Source organism: Lemur catta, unplaced genomic scaffold, assembly GCF_020740605.2.
Source record: "Lemur catta isolate mLemCat1 unplaced genomic scaffold, mLemCat1.pri scaffold_70_ctg1, whole genome shotgun sequence".
NCBI classification, from domain to species: Eukaryota; Metazoa; Chordata; class Mammalia; order Primates; family Lemuridae; genus Lemur; species Lemur catta.
In genome coordinates, this window is record NW_025423869.1 from 443,768 (window position 1) to 467,956 (window position 24,189).

Below are 24,189 nucleotides of genomic sequence, written 5' to 3' on the forward strand. Positions count from 1 at the left end.
CTACCACTGGTGAACCTGAAAAGGCTATGGATAGAATTAATGAACTTGTTAATGATGCTCATTTAGAAGCTATGGCTGAACTCCATAATAGAACAACAGTAATCAAAGAGAATGGGAGAGAGAAGAGACCTGAGTCTGAAAATCTACCTGATACAAAAAACCAAGAAACTGTGAACACTAATTCAGTCAGTGAAGGAAAAGAGAATAATGCAGTGATAACTTTAGAAACAAACATTGAAGATAATCTAAAATCTGAGGAAGAAAGGGATCAGGAAGAGAAACAGACATTTGAAAATAGGCTTATAAAATCTGAAGAAATTAAAGATACTGTTATTCAAACAATAGATTCAGTTACTCAAGAGACTGGAGAAAAAGAGGCAGCTATTCAAGCAATTGATAGTGAAGTTGGCCTTAAAAAGGAAGACAGCCAAGAGAAATTAGGAAAAGATGACAAAACTCAAAAAGATGTCATCAACGATACAAGTAATGTGGTAGAAATAAACAAGGGAGTAGATGTTCAGAAGGTTGTTGAAAACAGTGCTGAGGATACTCAGAGTAATGATGGGGAAGAAGTGATTGAAGTAGACCAGAAATTAATAAGCAAGCCTGAGGAGGGTCCTGAGGCTGGTGGTACTAAGGAAGTTTCTATTAAAGAAATAGTTGAAACTAATGAGATAGATCAAAAATCTGTAGAAGATAAAAATAAGGAACAATTAATAAACAGTTCAGAGAACATATTGGAGACCAGTGAAGAACTAGGGACAAATGAGTTTGAAGAAATTACTGAATGAAGTAGCACAGAAAAAACAGAGGTTGGAAATGTAGTGATTGATGCTGACCAAAAGGCTTTAGGAGGTGACACTCAGGATGCTCATAAAGCCACTACTCAGATAGATACAGAGAAAAAAGAAATGCCATATGAAGTGCCAATTAAAACAGAACCTCAGGTTACTGCAGTTTCACAGCCCAGTGAACCTCAGCCTGTTCTAATACCCAGTATTAATATCAACTCTGGAGATGCAGAAAATGAAGGAGAAATCAGTGCTTTGTCAAGAAATGAAACCATGCTGCTTCCAGAATCTGAGAATCAAAAGGAACATGATGCTGATTCAGGCATTGGTTCTACTGCTGATAACAGCAGCATTGACTTGAATTTATCCGTCTCTAGCTTCCTCAGTAAAACTAAAGACAGTGGATCAATATCTTTACAAGAAACAAGAAGACAAAAGAAAACACTGAAGCAACTTAAAGATCAATATTTCATACAAAGACATCAGCTACTTAAGCGCCATGAGAAGGAAACAGAACAAATGGAGTGTTACAATCAATGACTTATTTGAGGAATTGAAAAACAGGCAGACTCAAGAAAGAACAATATTACCCAAGATTCAACACAGTGAAGCTAAGACTCGAATGGCCATGTTTAAGAAAAGTTTGAGAATTAACTCAACAGCTACGCCAGATCAGGACTGCGACAAAATTAAACAGTTTGCTGCACAAGAAGAAAAGAGGCAGAAAAATGAGAGAATGGCTCAGCATCAGAAACATGAAAATCAAATGCGGGATCTTCAGTTGCAGTGTGAAGCCAATGTCTGAGAACTGCATCAGCTGCAGAATGAAAAATGCCACCTGTTGGTTGAGCATGAGACACAGAAACTAAAGGAGTTAGATGAGGAACACAGCCAAAAATTAAAGGAGTGGAGAGAGAAATTGAGACCTAGGAAAAAGACACTGGAAGAAGAGTTTGCCAGGAAACTCCAGGAACAGGAAGTGATCTTTAAAAGGACTGGGGAGTCTGAATGCCTTAACCCATCAACACAGAGCCGTATTTCTAAATTCTATCCTATTTCTAGCTTGCATTCCACTGGATCATAACATGGGAAGCATTCTGTGCTTGAGTTGGCTTTTTAAATATATCATTCTATTCTCTTCATCTTCTGCCACAGTCTATATCAAATAGCTCACGAAGACAATCACCTGCCTCACCTTCTAGGTGTTTTTTTGGTTTTAGTTTTGGGTTGTTTTTTTTTTTTAAAGCAAAGATGAAGGGAAAACAAACTAAGACAGATGCTGGGCCATGCTGGCAAAGTAGCATCTTGCAGTAATTCCCTAAGGTGATTTTGTATATTAATCTTAAAAATTGTATTCTTTAGACACTGTTACCTGAAAAATTATTAAGAGAAATAATGTTTAAAGTTATTTAAAAAAACTGTTATGTCACTAAGTGTTAATAAATGTCTTTTTACCTGTCCTAACTTCTCAGTGATGCCTAAATTCTATAGCTGAAGCTCTGCTGTAGAGGATTGAAATGATTTTCTTTTGGTGAATCAGCTCTCATAAAAAAGCTATGAGTTGCTCAAAATGTTCTATTGATTCAGTGAATAAATATATTTTATCTTTAAATAGGAACAAACTCTTTTAAAAGAGAGAAATTATTTCAGTAATTTGTTGAAAGTAACCTATTTAGGCATGAGCTAACAATTGAGGTTGCTAGTTTTATTAAGATAGTGCCTAAAACACTAAATTTTAATCAAGTCTAAGATAGGATTTTCTTTTTGATCAACAGAGACATAACATCCTTAGCATTAAACATTATTGTGTTAAAAATCTTGCTCCTGTTACCATTTGATGGAAATTTTCATCCTAAAATATATGTTGTACAAAGTTTGGAAGACAAAAAATAAAAATAAAAATAGCTTTTAGATGTGCAAATTGGAAATGTAAAATACCAAACTAAAAGTAAGATAGATTTAGCCATCTCAGTTTATTTTCTAAAATAATACATGAGTTAAATGACTTCTCTCCTTCTTAGTGAATTCTGTACTTTTAAAACTCTATGAGAAGCTTGCAGGCTCTGAGTTATATTTATAAATATATTTTCTGAAATTAATTTTAAAAGGCATTTATTCAGAATACTTTTTTTAAAGGATTTAAATATTTAGGCAAATGTCAGGAATGACTTTTCATTGTTTTGAAATGAGGAAACTTACATTTTGGTGTTATTTTGTTTCATATTTAAATTATTTACTTTGAATGGGAAAAGCCTGAAACCTTTATCATGTGGTTGCTGATATGTGTAATTATTAATGAAATGTTCATTCTCAGTCCCTTTTGAGGCTTAGAATTTCAACCATGTGTCAGGTCAAACAGTATTATGAACTGGACTTTGGTGTGTGAGACAGCACACTTGTAAATGATGCTTGTTGCCTGCCATTTACAACCTATTCTCTCTTAAGAGTGCTAGAAGTTTGTTTTTAGTTGTATTACTTTTGAGGCTGGTGAAAAATTTAAATGCAACTTTGTGGGAACACTGACTTATACTAAGAAAATGTAAATGTCTGTAGCACTTTCTTGCAGTTAATTTGAAAACTTTAGATGCTGAACCTTATTTTGTCAGTGGTTTGGATGATTTAAAAATGTATGTGTGATTTTAATTTTGTAATTTTTTTGACAAGCATAATTTACTTGGACAACTTTGTAGGTAGCCTTAACTTCTGGCCAAGTTTGTTTTTTATATAAATATATATACATATATCATGTATGGTTGTAAATTCATACACTTATCACATGTATGTGTTACTATATACAAAACTCTTTTAATGCTTTATTCTCAAATGCTGGGTTGAAAAATGTTTTTAAAGCCTCTTGAAATATATACCTTTATAAAGTAATATTCAGGATGATGGAAATTATTTATATTGTTATGATAAAAATGACTGTATTTAATGATTTATTTGAAGAGGGAGTGGGAGGAAGGTTCTCATAACCACTTTCTCCTTTGAAATTTTCAGTTTATTAACTTCTTAAAAATGAATACTTTAGGCAGTAGGTATTTTTTCAGTATCATTGAAATGATACCCTGAGTGCTAAAGTTTGTGGCACCTAATTAATTTGGTCTGAATATTTGATGCTTTCCCTTTCAGTTTGACATTCAGAGTATTGACTCAAGGAGAGAGGCTCAGAGTGGCATGGTTGATGCTCTGGGCAAAGTTATTAGCGACTCGCATCTCCTGTAAAACTGCCTTTTGGATTCAGTGTGTGTGCTTGAGTTCTCTTTCAAACATGACCATATTCATGGTCATGACTATACAAGACTGGTGCAAGACTATACAACGATACCTATATAGAGGTGAAGCATTCATTTTCATACTTAAAGTTATATAAATCTTTTCAAAAAGTGTTTTGTTATAGAATATAGTGTTTGTACCCATACTGGCCCACCTCTTCTTAGGCCCTATATTCAAATAGATAATAGTGATCATTCTTTCTTGCATGAAGTGTAGGTAGGGAGTGGATGAGGGGCACAGACTTTGAAATCTAAGAGTACAGTCAAATTTCTTCCTGATTTGGTTGTTTTGTTGCTGTGGCAGAATGTGCCATGAAATGCATAAAAGAACTTCTCCATATGTGCACCCTAATCAGTCCCCTCTCCTCCTTTTCCTGAGTGCTGTGAACACACCAGACCTCCATGCTTCTGTAGGTCCAGCTCCTAGAGCTTGGGGCACCAGGCTGCCTTTCCTAGTCCTGCCAACTATAAGGTATGAATTGCTGAATTAGCTGCTATTTTATGTGGAGTCACATTAAGCTTTTTCTTACCCTTCTCTATGGGGAAGCTATAGGGTGGGTAAGGAGGAAGTTTAGAGTGCTTTTACTTTGCTGAAAATGTTAGAACTTTCCTGTGACAGGACACAGCAAATTGTAATTAAATATAAACCAGAACCAGAGCTACCTCTAAGTAGTATTTCCTCAAGCACAAAGCTCTCAGGCCTATGGGACCCACTTTAATAGAGAGCCTCTGATGTCTTGAGCACCAGTGAGTTTCAGAAGTGACTATTTTTTGTACTCTTCTAGTTTCCTCGTATACACACTTTTTCCCATTCCACACTGTGCTTAAATGACAGACTTCTGAGAAGCCAAATTCTGTCAAAGTATTAGCTAGAGATGTTGATTAAAGGCAAACCTAGACTGAAGTGGAAGAAGAGTGTTCCAGTTCTAACAGTCTTTTGAATAAATAAATAAATTCTTTCCTGGGAAATGACTTTTTTTATAGGAAATGGGATGATATTTTAAATGCTTTTCTTAAGTTGAAGGCACAACAGTTAATGCCTCTATTGTTGCTATTCTGTGGCTGATGTGCTTTTGATAAAGCTTTAAAATTTCTGCTACTAAGCCTAGGATAGAGTGTTTTACCAGTTTTAAATGTTGGCTGCAGCTTTTTGTTGATCCTTCTCTGATTTGCAGTGTAATGAGTTCATAAGCTAAATTTTCAGAAAGAATTTTGTTTCAAATTATGCTTCTTGTCTATCTGAGAGCAACATGTCTTTTCAATCATGAGATTGACACACAAAAAATAAAGTTATTTCTTAATCTAAAAAAAAAAAAAAGAAAGAAAGAAATGCTTCAATTAACTCTGGACAATCTAAATTTTCTTCAGGTTCCCAAGTGTTGTCAGCATCTGTAAATCCCTTCCACTTCAGGAAATACTCCACTTTCCCATTTACTACACGTCGATCCAATACTTTTTCCACCACAAATTCTTCAGGCTCTGCCTCTTCAACCTTTTTACTCTTCCCATTCTGTTTCTTTCCCATTTTTTGCAATGTAGTTTTATTGGAGGCCAATTTTTTTTTTTTTTTTTTTTTTTTTTTGAGACAGTCTCACTCTGTTGCCCGGGCTAGAGTGAGTGCCGTGGCGTCAGCCTCGCTCACAGCAACCTCAGACTCCCGGGCTTAAGCGATCCTCCTGCCTCAGCCTCCCGAGTAGCTGGGACTACAGGCATGCGCCACCATGCCCGGCTAATTTTTTCTATATATATTTTTAGTTGGCCAGATAATTTCTTTCTATTTTTAGTAGAGACGGGGTCTCGCTCTTGCTCAGGCTGGTCTCGAACTCCTGACCTCGAGCGATCCTCCCGCCTCGGCCTCCCAGAGTGCCGGGATGACAGGCGTGAGCCCCCGCGCCCGGCCTGGAGCCGTTTGTTACTGCAGACTTGAAGAGCTATTATTCACCGCCTCCGAGCGGCTCCGGGTCGCGGTCTACGGCGACTCTCAGAAACATCTTTGTATAGACGAGCTCAGCTGGGTGGGGACGCGCTGGTCCTCATTCTGCAGGCGAGGTGAGTGGCTGGCCGAGGCTCCAGTGACTCGTCAACCCTCCCTGGGAGCAGGCCCGACCGTGTGGTTCCTGGGTTCGTGTCCATCACCGACTTTTCCGCTCAAGCGCTGGCGTCTCAGACAAGGCGAAGCCACCGGGGACGGGGGTAGGGAGACCGGCTGTGAAAGCGTCTCCACCCGGCTGACTTGTGTGTCGGCAGTCTGCAGGGACACACGGTTTGGACAGCCGTGTGACAGCCTTCGCACCAAAGGGGTCCAGCCTTCACTGAGTGTGCGCACGTTCTCATTCACCCCTGAGAAAACCCGTTAAATATGTTCTAAATCCCCATCTACAGACGTGGAAATGGCAGCTTTGCGACTTCAGTAACCTGCCCAAGGTCACACCAGTGGGACGCTGTGGAGTCCCAGTTTAAGCCCGTTGTCTGGTGTGGGGTCTGTGTCCCTCCCACTGCCTCCCTCGAGTCCCCTCTCCTCCTGCCGTGTGTGCCTGCTGTCTGCAGGGCCACATGCTGCTTATCTGGAACCAGGAGAAGAGCTGTTGTCTTCCCGGGGACCTGACAGTGGATGACGTCCCCCAGGACAAGGAAGTCCAGGTAGACAAGGGAGCGACATGGGTGGGAATAGAGGCAGTGGCCCCTGGCCCCTGGCGCTGAGGAGACTGGAGGAGCTGTGTCCGCAGGAGGCTGCTGGCCTCCTGCTGCAGGGCTGCCCCGCGCTGCTGCCTTCTGGGCCTGGCGATGGTCTAAACCTGCCACGGCCACTCGGGAGGGAGGCTGAGGCGGGAGGATCGCTTGCACCCAGGAGCTTGAGTCCAGCCTGGGCAATGTAGCGAGACCCCGTCTCTATGTACATCATGATCTTCCTGTCCCTGGTTGCAAACTCCTGGCAGGCGAGTGCTGCTCCTCTTTCTTTCTGGGCTCATCTCCGAGCCCGCCTCTGCTCTCTCCGAATGAGAAAGAGGAGGACGCTTCTCCGTACCGACGTGCCCACACTGGAGCACACTTATCGCCCCCCGGGGCCACCCCTTGGTTGAGGGTGGAGGGAGAAGCTCCCCCAGAGACACAGGGGACTCTGCTCCAGACAGGCTTCCCTGCTCAGGAGACTGTTGACAGTGTTGACGACAGCACTGTTCCTGCCAGCCAGGACACACTTCCTGCCTCCCTCTGCTCGCCATGTATTATGCACCTCCTGTATACCAGGGCCTGTTACAGGCCTTGAAGATACAAAGACAAATTTTAAAAGGCTTCTGCCTGAAAGAGCCATGGCTTCTAGTAGATTCCCAGTGATAGGCCTTAGCTACGGCTGTGTTGCATGGAGTAAAATGCGTTTTTCATAATCTGTGTTTCCTCAGGCCACAGCAAAGGAGGCTAAAAATAGGGCTACTCTGACAGCCGTGAAGGACATTTTTCTGGTCCTCATCTCCACCTGCTGTTGTTAGAACTTCAACCCCTGGGCGTCCTCCAGGAGGATCTCCTGTGGACTGTGGATGAACACCATTCTTTCTTTCTTTCTTTCTTTATTTATTTTTTTGAGGTCACAAAAAGAATTTTAATAGTAGCTAATAAGGACAATTACCTCTTAGTACTCATCAAAAACATGGCTTTCCCACTCAGATTACAACCAGACAGAATTAACATCTCACTGCATCAGTTGTTCCTGCATGTTAATTATCAATACAGGGGAAAGTGAAACAGGTACAATATATAAAAAATAACATATATGTGTACACGTATATACACAAAAACATATACACATATGTATACATAGTTCACATTTCCCAGTCAAGTGTTCAGAAAAACTAAAATAAAACAAACACAAATATAACTTATTTGGTCTTGGAGAGGTATACATTCTACACATACATGCATGCATATATATATACATATATATATGTATATACCTTCATATATATATATGTATATAATGCCTACACGCATGTTAGCACACTGGTATACACACGCAAGCATGTCTACTCGCTTGTCTATCACATGCTACACCAGCTCGATTTTTCAGATGGTCATTCAAGTTTCACCTTTGTTCTGGGCTGTCTCTACTTTGTTTTCTGTCAACTGCCAAGCCATGTTCTATCAACACTTTACGCAGTGGGCCACGCCAACAGGAAGGCCGGGATCAATATGCAGGCTGCGGTCTGGGTGCTGTCGCCTGCCCAGCAGCGTGGCCCGGCGTGGGCAGGGAGTGCAGGACACGTCCTCCCTCACCCGTAGGGGGGCAGCCCGAACAGCTCGGGCTGGAAGTCCTGCAGGGAATCCAGCACCGGCGTGGCCTTTGCCGTCAGGTCGTGGCTCAGGGGTCCGTCTGGAGCCGTGACCGCCTGCATCCCGGCTGCCAGGGCCGCCTGCAGCCCGTTGGGAGCATCTTCAACGACAAGGCCCTGCTCCACGGGAGGAGGCGGGGACAACCTCTTGGCACAAGCCAGGAATATGTCGGGCTCCGGCTTCCCGCTCTTCACTCCCGGGTCGTCTCCCAAAACGAGGTGACGAAACAAACCAAAGAATTCCTTGTTCCTGCTTGTCTTCATCTCGAGTGACGCAGACCCGGAGCTGGCGGCGGCGGCAGAGGGTATGTTGTGTTTCCGCAGGTGGCGGACGAGTTTTTAGCCCCTGGCATGAGCGCGGCCGTGGGGACAGCTCCTTTAACGTCACTTGGCTTTCGTCCCGCGGCTCCTCCTTGGACGCGGGGGGTCAAGACGTCTGTGACGATCTGCGCGGCCTCCGGCGCCTTCTTACCCCTGGCCAGGGACTGCACGTCCCAGGTGTGATTCCTCCCAGAGCGGCCACATGTTTCTCGAAACACCACTGAACACAGCCGTTCCGTACCCAGAAGAAGGCCGTCCGTGTCACAGAGGAGGCAGGTGACGGGGCGCAGCATGGTGCCGCCTTCTCGGTCTAAACACCGTCCTTTAGTCGCCGCCCGGAGCTGGCCTTCGCCGCCCCCGACCCCGGGGTCTTGTTCCGACCTGGGTTCATACAGGCGCAGGGCCCGAGAGGAGGAGGAATCAGGTGCCTGGTGGCGCCTCCACTTGTCGCCAGCCACCTGGGCCAGCACCTGCCAGAAGGGGCCCGGGAGCGCCACGCTGGCCCTTCCTAGATTGGCTGTTTGACCCCAGAAGGCTCTGAGCCCTCTGAGAGTCGCGGGCCACCGGCAGTGCTGCTGAGGCGACATGGTGCAGGCAGCAGAGGCGACAAGAGTAGATGGGAAGGCAACTTCCAAACTGCAGTGGCGCAGAGGAAGTTCTCCAAGGCGGGTCTGAAAGTCCCACGTGAGTATTTGCTGCGTGTCGGGGACGCGCCGGACCCCACACGCCCCTGTGACGTCTCAGCTCCCAGCAGTGACACAAAGGCTCTCAGGAGCCCCGCGGTGACCCCAAAATGTAACACGCGAGCGGACACACCCCTGTTTAAAAATCAGCATTTTTCTGAAGTTTTTTTATTGGACTGAGGGCTCCTTTTCTCACTTAAAACCTCTTCTTCCCATAGCACTGGGGCCTGGGGAACAAAACCTAGTGCCGGTGACCGGCCCTGGGCGTCACGCAGGAGGGTGGCAGGTGGGGGGGTGCTCTTCACTTCTTCTGCCTCCCAGGGGGTCTGTGACCCTGGAACCCGGGACACCCCGGTCCCCTCTCCCCTGCTGGCTCGGGTGGCACATCCCACATCCAAAGCAGCGATAGCTGTGGACTGACGTGGGACACCTTTTCTACACGCTGTCAGCTGAGCCAACTGGGTGGGGGGACACGTTGGGGAAAGAATCGCGGTTGGGGAATCAGCAGACAGGGCTGGCACTGCCGACTATCGATCATCTGCGGGATTCTGGGGGATGCTGAAGTCCCCACAAGCCTCAGTTTCCATCTGTGAAATGGGGACAACACACATTGGACAGGCTGTGCCAGGATGAAATGAGATAACATAGGAGAAAACCCGAGACTTGTGTCAACGTGCTGGAAGGATCCAGAAATTTCTAGCCTAACACACACCCTCAGCACAACACACACACCACACATCACACTCACCACACACTCATACACCACACATCAAACACACAGCACAGCACACTCATCACACTCATACACCACACATTGCACACACCACACACCACACTCATCACACACATTCCACACGCCACACAGCACACTCATCACACACATTCTCACACCACACACCACACTCATCACACACAAACATACACCACACATCACACACCACATACCACACTCATCACACACACCACAGATCACACTCATACACACTCATATACCACACAATATAGACACCACACACCACATGCATCACACACCACACTCATACACATGCATACACCACACATCACACACACCACACACCACACTCATCATAGACAAATACACCACACATTACACACAGCACACACCACAGTCATCACACACACTTATGCACCACACATCACACACACCACACTTAAGACTCATACACACTCATACACCACAGATTACACACACCACACACTACACTCATCACACACCACACCTCACACTCATCACACACACTATATACCACACATTACACACACCACACAGCACACTCTTCACACACCCTCATACACAACACATTACACACACCCCACATCACACTCATACACACACACTTATACACCACACATTACACACACGACACACCACACTCATCACACATTCATACACCACACATCACACACCATAGTCATGACACACACTCATACACCACACATCACACACACCGCACGCCACACTCATACACACACCACACGGGCTCTCGCTCATGCACATGCTCCGAGCCGTCCCTGTGTGTCACTTGCCAGCGCACCGTGAGTTGGGAGCATTTTCAAAGTCCAAGACAGGCCTGGTGGCGGCACAGGGGCGGGCTGAGGGGCTGTCCCCAGCCCCCGTGGGAAGGTCCGTGGGCTCCGAAGCCCCCCCCACGGAGGGAACTCGGGTCACCGGCGTGTGCGTTGGAGCCGGTGGCCCTTGTCCCCGCCGGGCCTTGGTCGCGGACAAGAGCAGCTGAGTGAGGCGGCGGCGCCTGTGCGGACTCCCGGCCCTGCGCCCCCCACGCCGAGGCCTGCCACCTGGTCCCGTGCGGGGACAGGGACCTCCCGCTCCCCCAGGCTGGCAGCACCCAGCTGCCTATTCCTAGAGGATGGTCTTTCGTCTGGAAGATGCATCACTTGTGGAACGAGAGGCCGGTACGCTCTGTGTCACGGAGAAGCAGGGACAGAAAGCAAAGGCTGCTGTCGCCCCGCCCCCTTGTCTCTCTCAGCCGCGCTGCCAGCAGCCTGGGACACGCGATGATCCCAGCGTCACCGAGGCTGTCTCTTTCCTTAATGCCACACGTACGTTTCACACTTTTAAAAGAGAAGCCATGTCACTGTGATGGCCCCGGCGCCTCCCGTGCGAGCTCCCGTAAGGCTGTGCTCGGGCCGCAAACCCCTGCCGGGGACAGTGTCCCTCACGCTGACTCCCGGGAGGCCACGGAAGGCTCCGGTGCGAGTCCCCGCAGCACGGGGGTCCGACGCGGTTAGAAGCCAAAGTGCCCCCGGAGAGGACGTAGCACCGGAAACACCTGGTGACAGGAGGCCGTGGGGCCGCTGGAGGCGGAGAGCGGGCCCAGCTGACACTCGGGGACGCGTCCCCGCTGCGTGAGATGCGTCCGTGCCAGACTGCGGGACGCGCGTTGCGGGGACCGCGGGCTCCGTGCCGGGTTCATCCGCAGCTCCAGCAAAGCCCAGGGAAGAGACGGGGGCAGAGGAAGGACTCGGGCCTCCTCCTGCCCGACTAACGACGCTGCAGCCGGAGCGGCTCCCGAGAGTCCGGCCGGAGCTCTGCGACCTCAGGAGGCCGGCAGGTACTCGTTGCTGGACAGACCCCTCTGCTGGTCTTATTGCAGACACACACGGTGCCTGCCCCCGCCGGCCAGCCCCCAGTGTGGCCCCGTCAGAAAACACAGGACAGTAAACCCAGACGGATGGTCTGTCGGGGAGCGACGCTGTCGTCCCTTTGGTCGTTCTCCTGCCAGCTGTGCCCTTCATTGAAACTGGGCACAGACTGAGTGGCCTCCGCCAGGCCGCCGGGCACAGGGACCAGAGGCTGCTGCTTTCCTTCCTGCCCTCCCCCTGCCCAAGGTGGGGCGGACAAAGGGAAACCCTGCTTGGTGTGGGCCGATCGGTCACCAGTTTCACACCAGCCTGGCGGGCCCGGGTGAAATTTCACAGTTAGCAGACGCGCTTCTGGTCATTCGTCAGGACCTCAGTGTGCTCTTGCAACAGACACCCCCAATTTCCAGATGCTCCGCTGTAGGGGAGTCACACGACGGCTGGGAGGCAGGAAAGGTGAGGCTGGTCCGTCCGGGTTCAAGTGTGTTAACACGTGAAAAATGAAGAAGGCCAGGGGTTTAGACACCCAGCCAGGAGAAGAGCACTGACTGCAGCAAAAGGTGACTCCATGGGCTGAGTTATGTCCCCTAAAAATCACGTGTTGCCTTCCTAACCCCACAGGAATGTGAATGTATTTGGAGATAGTGTCTTTAAAGAGGTAATTAAGTTGAAATGAGGACATCAGGGTGGGCTAACCCAATCTGACTGGTGTCCCTATAAAAAGAGATTGGGACACAGACACACATAGAGAGACCAGGTGAGGATGCAGAGAGAAGACGGCGTCTGCAAGCCCAGGAGAGAGGCCCCAGAGGAACCCAACCCTGCTGGCACCTTGGTCTCACACTTCCAGCCTCCAGAGTCATGAGAAAATAAATGTTTGTTGTTTAAGGCCCCCAGTCTGTGATACTTCGCCATGGCAGCCCCGGCAGACTAGCACAGAGACCCTAGTATTGCTCGAGGAACGTTGTCCTTTGTAGCGGGGGACGCGTCATGACTTACAGCAGGTGCTCACGCCTGGTGGCTCTTGGCATCCTCACCGCAGGCCTGAAGGGCAGGTCAGGAATTATTACAGGGCTTCAGCCCCTTATCCAAAACCACTGGGGACAAATGTACTTGGATTCCAGAATTCCTCAGATTTCGGGAAGATCATACATGCATGCACCATGTGTTACCTAACACACTGAGTGCGTCTGCCAGGGCACCCACAGTTAAACACACGGCCACTTCTGAAATGAAACAGAACCACATGTGTGTGGAGATATCTACAGATACGTATTTGCACTAAAAAGGATACATAAAGCATATATGTAACCTCATATTTGTTCAGGTCAGATTGTGCCACCAAATGAGTTAGTGTCAAGTGGATAAAGACTTGTTTGGGTTGGGGGATTTTGGAAATACACACAGGGTGTTACAGACTTGCCTAATTCTCCCACCCTCACCTTCCGAATTCAACTTTCAAAGAAGAAGAAACCAAGACTCAGGGGAAAAGCCCCTCATTAGGGATCACCTGGCTCACAGAAGCCCAGCTGGGCTCTTAACTTCTGCCTCCTAACTCCGAGGTCCGGTTCTTTCGATGTGAACCCAGAGGGCCTCCCTGCAGGGCTCGCCCACCGGCAGCTCCTTGCAAACACCCCCTCCCACCTCCTCCGCCCTCCCCCTCCATCCTGGCTCTGCAGCCTTTCCGGCTCCACCCGGGCACTTGGTGGCCATTCATAGACATCATCTTCCAGGCTCCCTTCCCTGACCTCTCAGAGTCTCATAGTTTCAGGACTGGAAATGACTTTGAAGATCATTTCTGGAAGAGTAGCCTGCTAACTTTTTTAAAGAATCAAATGTTTTATTTTTCCACTGTAATCACACATCTCAGATTATCAGACAGGTACAAGCAGAGCTGCTCCTGCGAGCCTGGGCTCCTCCTCCCCTAACCAGCCAGAGAGACCCGAGGGGCCTGGGCAGAGCTCTGCGGATCCTCGAAATACAGTCTGACACCCTCTGGTGTGGCAGGACGCTGTTATACTATGGGACAGAAAAAAATGAGATCCACCAGGGGAAAAAGGCAGCCAAAGTTTACAAGATGCTCACTAGTTATTGCCAATCTCATTGCACAGAGTCAGAAACTGAGGCCCCAAAAGGACTGGGAAAAACCAAGTGCAGACAGACTGCGGCCGGCAGCAGCACAGCAGTTAGCCTGCCTTGCAGACCTACGTTCCTGGCATTCCATGCCCCTTCATATGCTAAACGAAAGAGCAAGGTGTACTGTTTGGAAAGCTGCCCAAAGGTGTCCGGGGCTGATGAGACTTGTGCTCGGGAATTCTTAGCAGCAGTGGTTTGTATAACATGAACCCCGAACTCCAATGCCTACCCTAGGCCGCAAATGTTCATAATAATTCGGTGACTTCTGAGTTAACTGAACGTAAAGAAACCCCAAAATATGTTACATAAGAGAGATTTTTGTTTCTCTGCTCTAGAATCTGCCAAATGGAACTTGTTCAAACTTCCTGTATTAAAAAAAGAATCCCTTCTAGACTAAGATCCAAAATGCAAGAGTTCAATCCAAAAAGGATAAATTTTAAAAGGTCATGATCCTGGGAACTACTGGATTATAGTGAGAATTGAAGTTTTCATGGCATGAAAAAAAATCTAAGAATAGTATATATTTTGGAGACGTTTCACCAAAAAACTTTGACCATCTCTTTGAGTTTTCCAAAAGCGACCCCTATCTTTTCCTTTGCTGTCTGGATTCTATTATGAGGGTCACCTCTGTGTTTGAGGACAGCTCCAGGGACTTCGAAATTTGGTCAGCTACTGTCTGAAAGTGAGATAATGACTATAAAATTGTCCTTCCACATTCATCGCCCCTCGCTCTCGATGACAGAATCCCTGGGCATTAGCAGGACTCCCGTCTGCTTGTGTAGACATGACATTTCTCAGCCTCCCTGACCACAGTGTGGCCATCGAGTGAAGCCTGGGAGAAGGATGCAGGTAGAAGGGACCCTGGGCAAGTCCTGAGGCCCATTATTAGAAGGACGGCGCCTGCCCCTCAGTGACCCCTGCTTTATGTGACTGAGAACAGCCCCCCAGGCCTCTGCAAAGGAACTGGGTCCTGGATGACACCCTGCAGCAGCATGACCCAGCTCTGGGCCACACATTTTCAGGCCTCTGTGTTATAGCAACTCTGCCACTAACTGACACGAGAAATGACATGTGGGTGTGATGACTGCCAGCAACAGTGTCCAAGGCATTTTTCCAGAGAGACAGTTGGGCCTGTAATGGCCACACAGGGGCCCAGATGCCCAGAGGCGAGCCCTATACCCCTCTGTCCCTTGTTGACCTGGGAATGGGCCACCTCCTGCCTGGGGCTGACGGGGTGAGGCTGCAGGCATGAAGTCCCTGGCCTGACAGTCACAGGCCCACAGGTGTTGCTGGGCCGGGCTGCACCCAGACAGGAGGACAGGAGGGCCTGGGCAGTGCTGCAGACAGACCCGGCCTGTGCCTGGCATACTGGGGATGTCCAGTCAGGACTGGTTAAAACGTCCTCTTGCCGTAGCGCCCCCCCTTGCTGTCAACAGGCACTGCCAGCTTGTCCCATCCAGACCCACACCTGCTTTCTGCCCCAGCCTGCTCCAACCTCCTCTGTGTTTCCATCTCAGTGAGTGGCACCTCCCCACTATTGCGGAGAGGGGTTCCTGGCATCTTGCCCTGCCAGCTCCCCCTCTCTGGGGGCATCGGAACCATCAGCACCTCCCCTGCGGCTGCCAACAAGGCTCCTGGTTGCCCTCCGTGCCTGCAGTGTGTTCTGCAAACACAGCAGGGCGATCCTCTGTGAGTGTAGGTGACATCGCACAGCCTTCCTGCCTGCACCCCCCGGCTCCCCGCTGCTCTGCAGCCAGACCCCAGCTGCCCGGCACAGCCCCGGGGCCCTGTGTCCCTCCCGGACTGCGGTCCTTCCTGCCCCGGGCGCCTGTGCTCCTGCAGCCTGCAGGGCTCACGTCTGTCCTCGACATTCTCATCGCTTCCTGACCCCCATGAGGGAGTGTCCCCCACCCCACCCCCGCCACCGCGTGCTTGCCTTTTTATTCTTCGCGGCCATTACCATCCAATGCGGAAGTGATCATTGTTACTGTGTTAGTTGATCATCAGCCTCCCCGACAAGAACGAAAGCCCCTAGGTCTGCCCGGCTGGCACCAGTGGGCTCTTAACAAACATTTCTCGAAGGAATGAAGTGAGGTGAGTTGAGCTGGACAGGTTCTATCTTCCAAAGTCACCGCAGTAGAAATTCCCACCATTTAGAGACTAACAACTCCAGCCCAGTGGGCAGAGCAGGTGACAGTGAACTTCAGCAGAGACCAGTGAGCTCCCCGTGCTCACGCGCCGGCCTCACCATGAGCCGAGTGACCCACTAAGGTCACCAAGCTCTCTCTCCCCTCCCGCCAGCCAAGCGTCCCTCCAGTGGGTGGCCGTGGGACTGCAAGGGACCTTTGTGAACAGAGAAAGGAAGAGGCAAGGTAAAGGACGAGGACTAGCCCAGCAATTGGACTGTTTTGTTTGTTTACCTCTGTTTTCCGGTGATTTTATAGTGGCCATGTATTTCTTTTATAATGTTTTAAAAAGGAAAAATATGATCATTGTAAAAGAAATTATCATTCTGGTGGATTAATACCATCAGAAGATAGAGAAAGAGAGAGAGAGAGAGAAATAGTAATAACAATTTTCCTCTAAAATTTCCTAGAAATAGACTGGAACCACGTACAATAATCCCTCCCCCAGTGTGGGGCTCAGCAGCCTATAACCTACAGCCCCCCGCCCGTTTGTATAAATAAAGTTTCATCAGAACACAGCCGTGATCCCCGATGCCTTCCGACTGTGCAGCGTTAGAGTTGAGTTGGGACAAAGACCGTGTGGCCTGCAGAGCCGAACACAGCTACTGCCTGGCCTCTTCCAGACAAAGCTTCCGCCTCCTGCCCGGGACAGAGCTCCCTGCGCTCCCCTTTCCCGGGCTCCTTCCGCAAGGCCAGCACAGGCAGCTGCGGCTGCTTCTGTGTCCTCGCCCGCATCTGGTGTCTCTGTCTCTCGGCTGAAGATCAGAAACTAGATTCATCTTTATATTTCCACAGGGCCTGGCACAGTTTTGGCCTTGGAGCATGAGCATGTTGTGGAAATATTTCAGTTCTGCTTGAGTGAGGAAGCCGGAGTGGATCCAGTCTTCAGCAGCCCGTGTGGCTGCGCAGCCAGGGCTGCTCCCCCGGGCAGCCTCCCTTGCTGCGTCACCGCCTGGCGACAGCGGCGCCCTGTCTCTGATGGCTCTTGGCCACACTGGATGGCGTGAGGCTGCCCCTCCTCAGCACCGCCCGCCCGGACTCCGGACGGGCACAGCAAGGCCTCTTCAGAGCCAGGAACAGGAAGCAGTAAATGCCCGACCGAGGACAAGCTGAGGGAGGGGTGGACAGTCTAGATTTGGTAAGTCTGAGGTGCAGAATATCATTTTTCAAAAAAGGCCATTTTGTTCCTTCCACACAAAAGCTCCCGGACTCATGCTTATGAAGCATCGCTAAGCCAGCACCACGCTGGGCGTGACATGAAAAGTGTGCATCCGTCTGTGGTTTGCAGCCAACACCGGCGGCACAGGCGTCTGGTCCCGCACAGTCAATCTGCCCGGTCCCGCGTCTACTATGAATCCGCGTTTTAGCGACCGTCGTCCTTGTGAGCCGCGAGGGCGAACGGCAGGGAGCGGCTCCGCAGGCCCTTTGCTTTCAGAGGCCCCGGTGCTAGGCTGGCGCCACTTCTCAGGGAGGCTGTGATCGCAGCGACAGGCCCCATGACCCCTCCCCCGGGAAGGTGAGCTCTAGAAGGTCAGAGTGCGCGCGCGCGCATGGGGAGCCCTGTGGGGGCGTGGCTGGGAGACCCCGAATTTTTTGAGAAGAGAAGAAAGGACTGAGGCTGCCTGTGAACTCCCCCCACTGTGCCGCCCACCCTGGAGAAACGGCCACTGGACTCAGGACCGCTGTCCCGCCCGAGCTGGGTGGCAACGGGACGGAGCGTCCCTTTTCCCAGTGAAAGGCGACCGGTTCACATTAAGATCGTTTCCTGGAGAGCTAATGGCCCTCTCAGGTTAAAGACTCAAGGCGAATGAACTCATCTGGTCACGACTCTGTGGGGGACACCTGGTGGGGGGGGTCTCATCGCTGTAGCTTAATTAAAGACCCCCAGGCGCCGGGTCAGCTGGTGGCCCTGCAGGCTTGACTAATTGTAATATTTTTCTCATTAAATTTCTGGAAGGAGACAAGCTTGGTCCCGCACAATCCCTCAATCCCCCAAATAATCAGGCGGCGTGTGGCACACTCTCCACACGGCCGGGTCCCGGGGAGCCGCCGCCCGGCGACAGCGGACGGCTGACTGTCGCGGGGACTCTCGGTTCTCGCCCCGCTGGACTGCGGGTGTTGCGGAGACGGCGGCACAGCGAGGGCGACCCGCTCCGCCCCTGGGGAGTCCTCCTTCTTCCCTGACTCGAGCGACAAGCAGGAACAGTGAGAGCCACACGCCTCCCTCCGTGCTTCCGCCCTTCACGTCTGGAAGCCGCTTCCCCGCAGGCGCCGGCCGAGTCACGCCTGGCGGGTCCCGTGGTCTGCGCTGTCACAGGGCGGCTCTGGAGCGGCCACGCGGGCCGCCCGGGCGGAGCCGCCGCACACAAGGACCCTGGCTCGGGCCGGGCAGGTCCGCTCTTCCGCCTGGGGAGTGGCTGTCACGTCTGCACAGCCCCCTGGATGCTGGGCCTGTTAACCTGCACTCTCCTCACATTTGCCACCCGGCATGCCCATCGCTTGTCACACGCTGTGCGATGGCTTTAGAAACATTTCCTTTTAATTTTTACGGCAAACCCAATGAGGTAGACAGTTTTACTCCAGTTTTACAAACGGGAGAGCTATGGCTCCGAGGTGAAGCAGCACGCCCAAGTTCAACAGCTGCCCAGTGCAAGAGCTGAGTTTGCGGCTCTGTGACCCTCAAAGCCCTGCCATCCGCAGAGCAAAGTCAGAGCTCTCTGCATGTCCCTTGAGCTGCTGACCTGAGCTCCCCTGGGGGCACCGGCCGCCTGTACTTCCCCACTGTCGTGGGCTAAATTGTGTCCCCCTCCCCAAAATTTGTGTGTTGTAGCCCTAACTCTCAGTACCTCGGGATGTGATCTGTATTTGGAGACAGGGTCTTTGAGGAGGTGATGAAGTCAAAATGAGGCCTTGGTGATGGGCCCTAATCCGGTGTGCCTGGTGTCCCTATAAGAGGCGCTGAGGACACAGACACACACAGAGGGATGACAGCTGTAAGCCAAAGAGAGAGGCCTCAGATGAGACCAACCTGCAGGCACCTGGATCCCAGACTGCCGGCCTCCAGGACTGGGAGACAACGCGTCTCTGCGGGCGACTCGTCCAGTCTGCGGTTCTTTGCTGTGGCAGCCCAAGCGGCCCGAGACGCCTCTCCCCATGTGCTGCCCGGGCCTTTGCTCAGACCCCGGCCCCACGCCTGGGGTGCTCTGTCCACTGTCTCTGCTCGGTCGGCCTTTGCCAGTCTTTTGAGATTCACTTCATGAGTCGTTTCCTCTAAGAATCCTCTGGATTGGGCTAAGAATTCCTCTTCTGGTCACCTGTACCCCCTTCTGCGTGGCGCTATCTTAGCAGATAGCAAATCATGTTTAGTCGTGTATCTGTCTCTCTGATTGGAGAGCAGGGACCAACTTATACACCATTGTGCTCCCAGCAGCTGGCGCAGGCCCTGGCACGTGGTAGATGACAAATAGATGTTGGTGGCACCATACGCTGAGTGCTGAGTCCCCATCAGAGCACATGTTGGAACCTGTTTCCCATATTCTTTCTTTCCTAGGCTTGTGCACAGAAGCCTCTCCCACCCCCTGGCAGGATCCGTGGGGGCCACATTTCCTTCTTTCACTCCTCTCCGCTCAGCCTCAGAGTCACCTGTGCTCCCACGCCTCAGCAGAGCACGAGGGGCCTGAACCCAGCAGGGGAGCCTGGTTCCACTCTCACCTGGCCGGAGCTGTGAGCGTCTCTTTGTCTTGAGACTTCCAAAGTCCCCCTGGTCCCCTGGCCCCTCCTTGGTGCTCTTAAATCCTGGAGGCCAGTGAGATCTTACAGAGGCTGGGCTCACCTGTCCTCAGGGCCTGGAGTGGCAGGTGCGTTGACACAGGAGACAGGCCCTCCACTCCCCACCCCCTGCCTCCGCAGCGCAGCTCTGCTTCATGAGTGGAGCAGGTCACTCCAAGGTGAAGTCCTGGCTAAATCCGATCCTGTAAAACAGCAGATGAAGAAAAAGTGGCTTTGATTCGGATTGAACATGTATTACATCCAATGTATTTTTTTTTTTTTTTTTTGCAGCACTGGTAGCATTTTGCTATCTTGATAATTTTTTGCATATGCTAACCTTAAACTGAATTACATTTCCAGAGTCCACGTCAGCTAGTGTGTGCTTGTAGGCACGTGGGGGTGTGCTAAGCCCCCACCCCTTGATCAGTGTGGACGTCTCCCAGCCTGTGAGGGTAGTTTCTCTGAGCTGGCACTTCCTCCCCTTTAAAATGGGGATAATGTCTACACTGCAGGGCTGTTTTGAGAAGTGGAGATTTTGTGAGAGCTGTTCTAGTGATAGCTCTCCCTGACAACTACTGATACTAACAGTACTACTCTTTCTTCCCAACTTAATTTTCATAGCCTGGGGCAAACACCTACCTCTTTAGTATTCTCTTTACTATCTATTGCTGCTGTTGTTGTTTTTAACTAACTCCATGAGAAAGGGAGACAAGAGATGTCATGTTTGGGAATAAAACAAAAACAGCTTAAGGAAATCAGAAAGGAAGTAACTACGCCATTGCCTGTGTTATGCGTTGCCTGGAGGACAGCAAGCGTGTCTCGTGAGCGCCAACTACCCCCGCTGGGTCCTCGCACCGGCTGTCTTCCCACAGCACCTGACCTGGGAAAGGCAAGCCTTCACTGTGCCCTTCCTTGGTGCTCTCTGTCTTGCCTATAATGGGCATATGTCATTGCTGTTTGTTGCCTTGCTTGGAGCCACTGGCACAACACACCTTGTGCACGGTTTTTAATTTACCAATTTACTGAAACAGGAGGGCCTGTGAGGAGCTGCCTCCTGCTGGGGCCGCATACTCGAACAGAGACAGGTGCAAACCTCACTGCCCTGCCCTAAAGCACCCGACAATCCAGTCAATGAGGATAGTTAGTATGAACAGTGCTAGATGAGTGGCATGGAGACATTGAGTGCTCCGTGAGGACAAGGGAGCCATGGCCTGGTGGGGGCAGGGGAGAGAAGCCATCCCTGAGACAGGGAGTCCAGAGGGAGAGCAGGCAGGGCTAGGGGAGAGCTGGGTCACCCCGGGGGGTGCCTGCTGTCGCCTTCTCCAGATGCACCGCCTACTTCTCCCCCGCAGCCCCCAGAGAAGGAGTGGCTTGCTCCCCTGGACTTGGAGGCTGCCTTGCCTGGCTACCCCCTGCAGAGCGAGCAATGCCCCCTTTCCCAGGGTTGGGACGGCCTCAGGACACATTCAGAACCCACCTGATCCTGATCTCAGGGCAGATGGGCCCTCATCCCTAACAGGAACTCACGCAAGACCCCTGTCCACCAAGACAAAGGTGGACAGATGGTTTTAGCAGGCAGGATGGCTTGGGGGGTGGTTCTTCCTCAGCTACTTTTTAATGGTGACGGTGATAACAAAATCAATATAGTATGATTATTATATAACATCAGTGCATTTGAGCAGATCAAGTACATCCGAATCAATGCGCTCATTATACAACTTACAATATGCAGTGTGAGGGACAATGCACCACACAGTGTACAACACGAACCACTCCATGTACAGCTTGACACAGTCAGGCATCGGGCAATGATGGGGTTATGTTCTGAGAAGTGCTTTTTTTTAGGTGATTTCATTGCTGTGCAAACATTACAGAGTTACTTACACAAACCCAGATGGTGCAGCCTACTCCAAACCTAGGCTACATGGACAGCTGATTGCTCCCGGGCTGCAGAGCTGCACAGCATGTGACTGTACTGAACACTGTAGGCAACTGTAACACAATGGTAAGTATTTGTGCATCTAAACATATCTAAACTTAGAAAAGATATGGTGAAAATACAGCACTAAAGATGAAAAATGGACACTTGTGTAGGGCACTGACCATGAATGGAGCTCCCGAGACTAGAAATCGCTCTGGTTGAGCCAGTGAGTGAGTGTTGGGTGAAGGGGAGGCCTAGGACGTTCCTAGTGTTTATAAAGTCTGTAGACTTTATGGAAACACTGCACACTTAGGCTACACTAAATTTATAAAAAAAAAATTTATTTTTTCAATAATATATTAACATTAGCTTACTGTAACATTTTTATTTTGTTTTAATTTTTTTAACTTTTGACTGTTTTGTAATAGTACTTAGTTTAAAACACACGTTGTACAGCTATACAAAAAGTTTCTTTCTTTACATCCTTATGCTATAAGCTTTTTTATTTTTAACTTTTTTTTTTTTTACTTTTTAAACTTTTTGTTTAAAAACTAAGACACAAACACACAGTAGGCCTACACAGGGTCAGGATCATCGATATCACTGCCGTCCACTCCACACCTCGTCCCTCCGGAAGGTCTTCAGGGCCGACAGCAGGCCTGGGGCTGCCGCCCTGTGACAGCAATGCCTTCTGGATGCTTCCTGGAGGACCTGCCCGGGGCTGTTTTACATTTACTTTTTTTATGTAAGCAAAATGAGCATACTCTAAAAAAAAAATAAAAGGTTAATAAATATACAAACCAGTAACCTAGTTGTTTATTTTTATCAAGTGTCGCACACCGAGCGTATTGCATGCGCTTTGCTTTCATAGCCCTGGCAGTGTTGGACTAATGTGTCACGCTCCACCGCCACTGCGTCACTAGGCCACAGAAATCACTCATCTCCGTTTTGACCTTGGGGACCACTGTCATATGTGTGGTCTGCCTTGACAGAATGTTTTCACGCGGTGCGGGACTGTGTAGCTGGACACCAGCTGGAGGGCCGATGCGCAGTGCATGTTACGTACAATATAATGATCCGTGTGTGAATATTCACTCCTCCTACACGCAGCCCAAATAAGAAACACTCCACAAACGCCAAAGCCGAGGGCTGGAGAAGGCCAAGATGCGCCGTGGGTCACAGCGTGGAGCGACACAGCGTGGAGCGACACAGCGTCACCCTTGGCACGCAAACGCGCTCCCGCCACGGCGTCTTCCCGGCCGCCTCCAGCCTCTTCTCCGGGCTCAGCCCGACCTCCTCTGCCGAATGGCCCGGGCCACCCTTCGTCCCCTGCTCCGGCTGATCCAGGTTCCCCCCCCCTAGGCCCCCCAGCCGCAGCTCCCGGCTCGGGAGAAACCCCTGCCGCAGAGCTCAGAGCCGCACACGCGGCCGCCCGGTTCTCAGCTGGCTCCCCGTGCGGCTCCGCAGCCTCCTTGCACTGCCCCTCGGCCCTTAGTCCATCAGGAAATCGCTGCAGTGAGCTGTGGTCAGCGTTTAAGGAAAGAAAAAGAAGAGAATAGAACAAAATAGGATGCATCGCACATATTGATAGTATGGATCGGCCTGTTTTGTACAACTTTTGTTTCCTCCGTGTGTCTCTGTGTGTGAATGTGTGTTTCTGTGTGTGTGAGTGTGTTTGTGTCTGTGTGAGTCTGTGTGTGTTTGTGTCTCCGTGTGTGACTGTGTGTGTGTGTGTGTGTGTGCTGGATCACCATGAAAAATGTATTTTTTACATTTTACTGTGGATTATGATCAAAAAAGTTGCAAGCCCTGAGTTAGAGGGCTGGCATTTTCCTGCTCATTCTGTTGCCCTCGGTGCCTACAAAGTGGCTGGCCCCAGGGAATGGGGACCGGATCAATACCTGAGTTAACAGTCCAGGAAGGAGCTCAAGCCAGAGCTCGGGGGTGTGGCTGCCGGTCCCTCCCGACTCCTGCTCCAACACTCCCAGTCCGCGCCGCCCCCAAGCCTGCAACCCGTCTCCCCACACACGACTGCCCCCCCACCCCCACCCCCTGCAGGAAGGGGCCCAGCCGGGTTGACCTCATTAGAGCACTGACACCGCGTGCGGGGTGGTGCAAAAGCGAAATCCTTCCATTCGGGCATTTACTGAAGACCCAAACTCCA

At 50.2% G+C, this 24,189-nt stretch overlaps 1 long non-coding RNA gene and 2 pseudogenes across 2 annotated transcripts; 2 read left to right on the plus strand and 1 right to left on the minus strand.

Annotated features, from left to right (window-relative positions):
- Positions 1–1,064: 1,064 nt before the first annotated feature.
- LOC123630029 lies at positions 1,065–1,735 on the plus strand (annotated as a pseudogene).
- A 6,593-nt stretch (positions 1,736–8,328) lies between these two features.
- LOC123630030 lies at positions 8,329–9,296 on the minus strand (annotated as a pseudogene).
- Positions 9,297–17,331: 8,035 nt separating this feature from the next.
- Positions 17,332–22,820, plus strand: LOC123630024. Of its 2 annotated transcripts, none has more exons than XR_006732549.1 (3): positions 17,332–17,474; positions 21,950–22,109; positions 22,582–22,820. It is a non-coding gene; the product is annotated as an uncharacterized LOC123630024 (long non-coding RNA). The 2 variants fall into 2 exon arrangements; XR_006732550.1 differs by having other exon boundaries at positions 21,979–22,109.
- Positions 22,821–24,189: the final 1,369 nt, after the last annotated feature.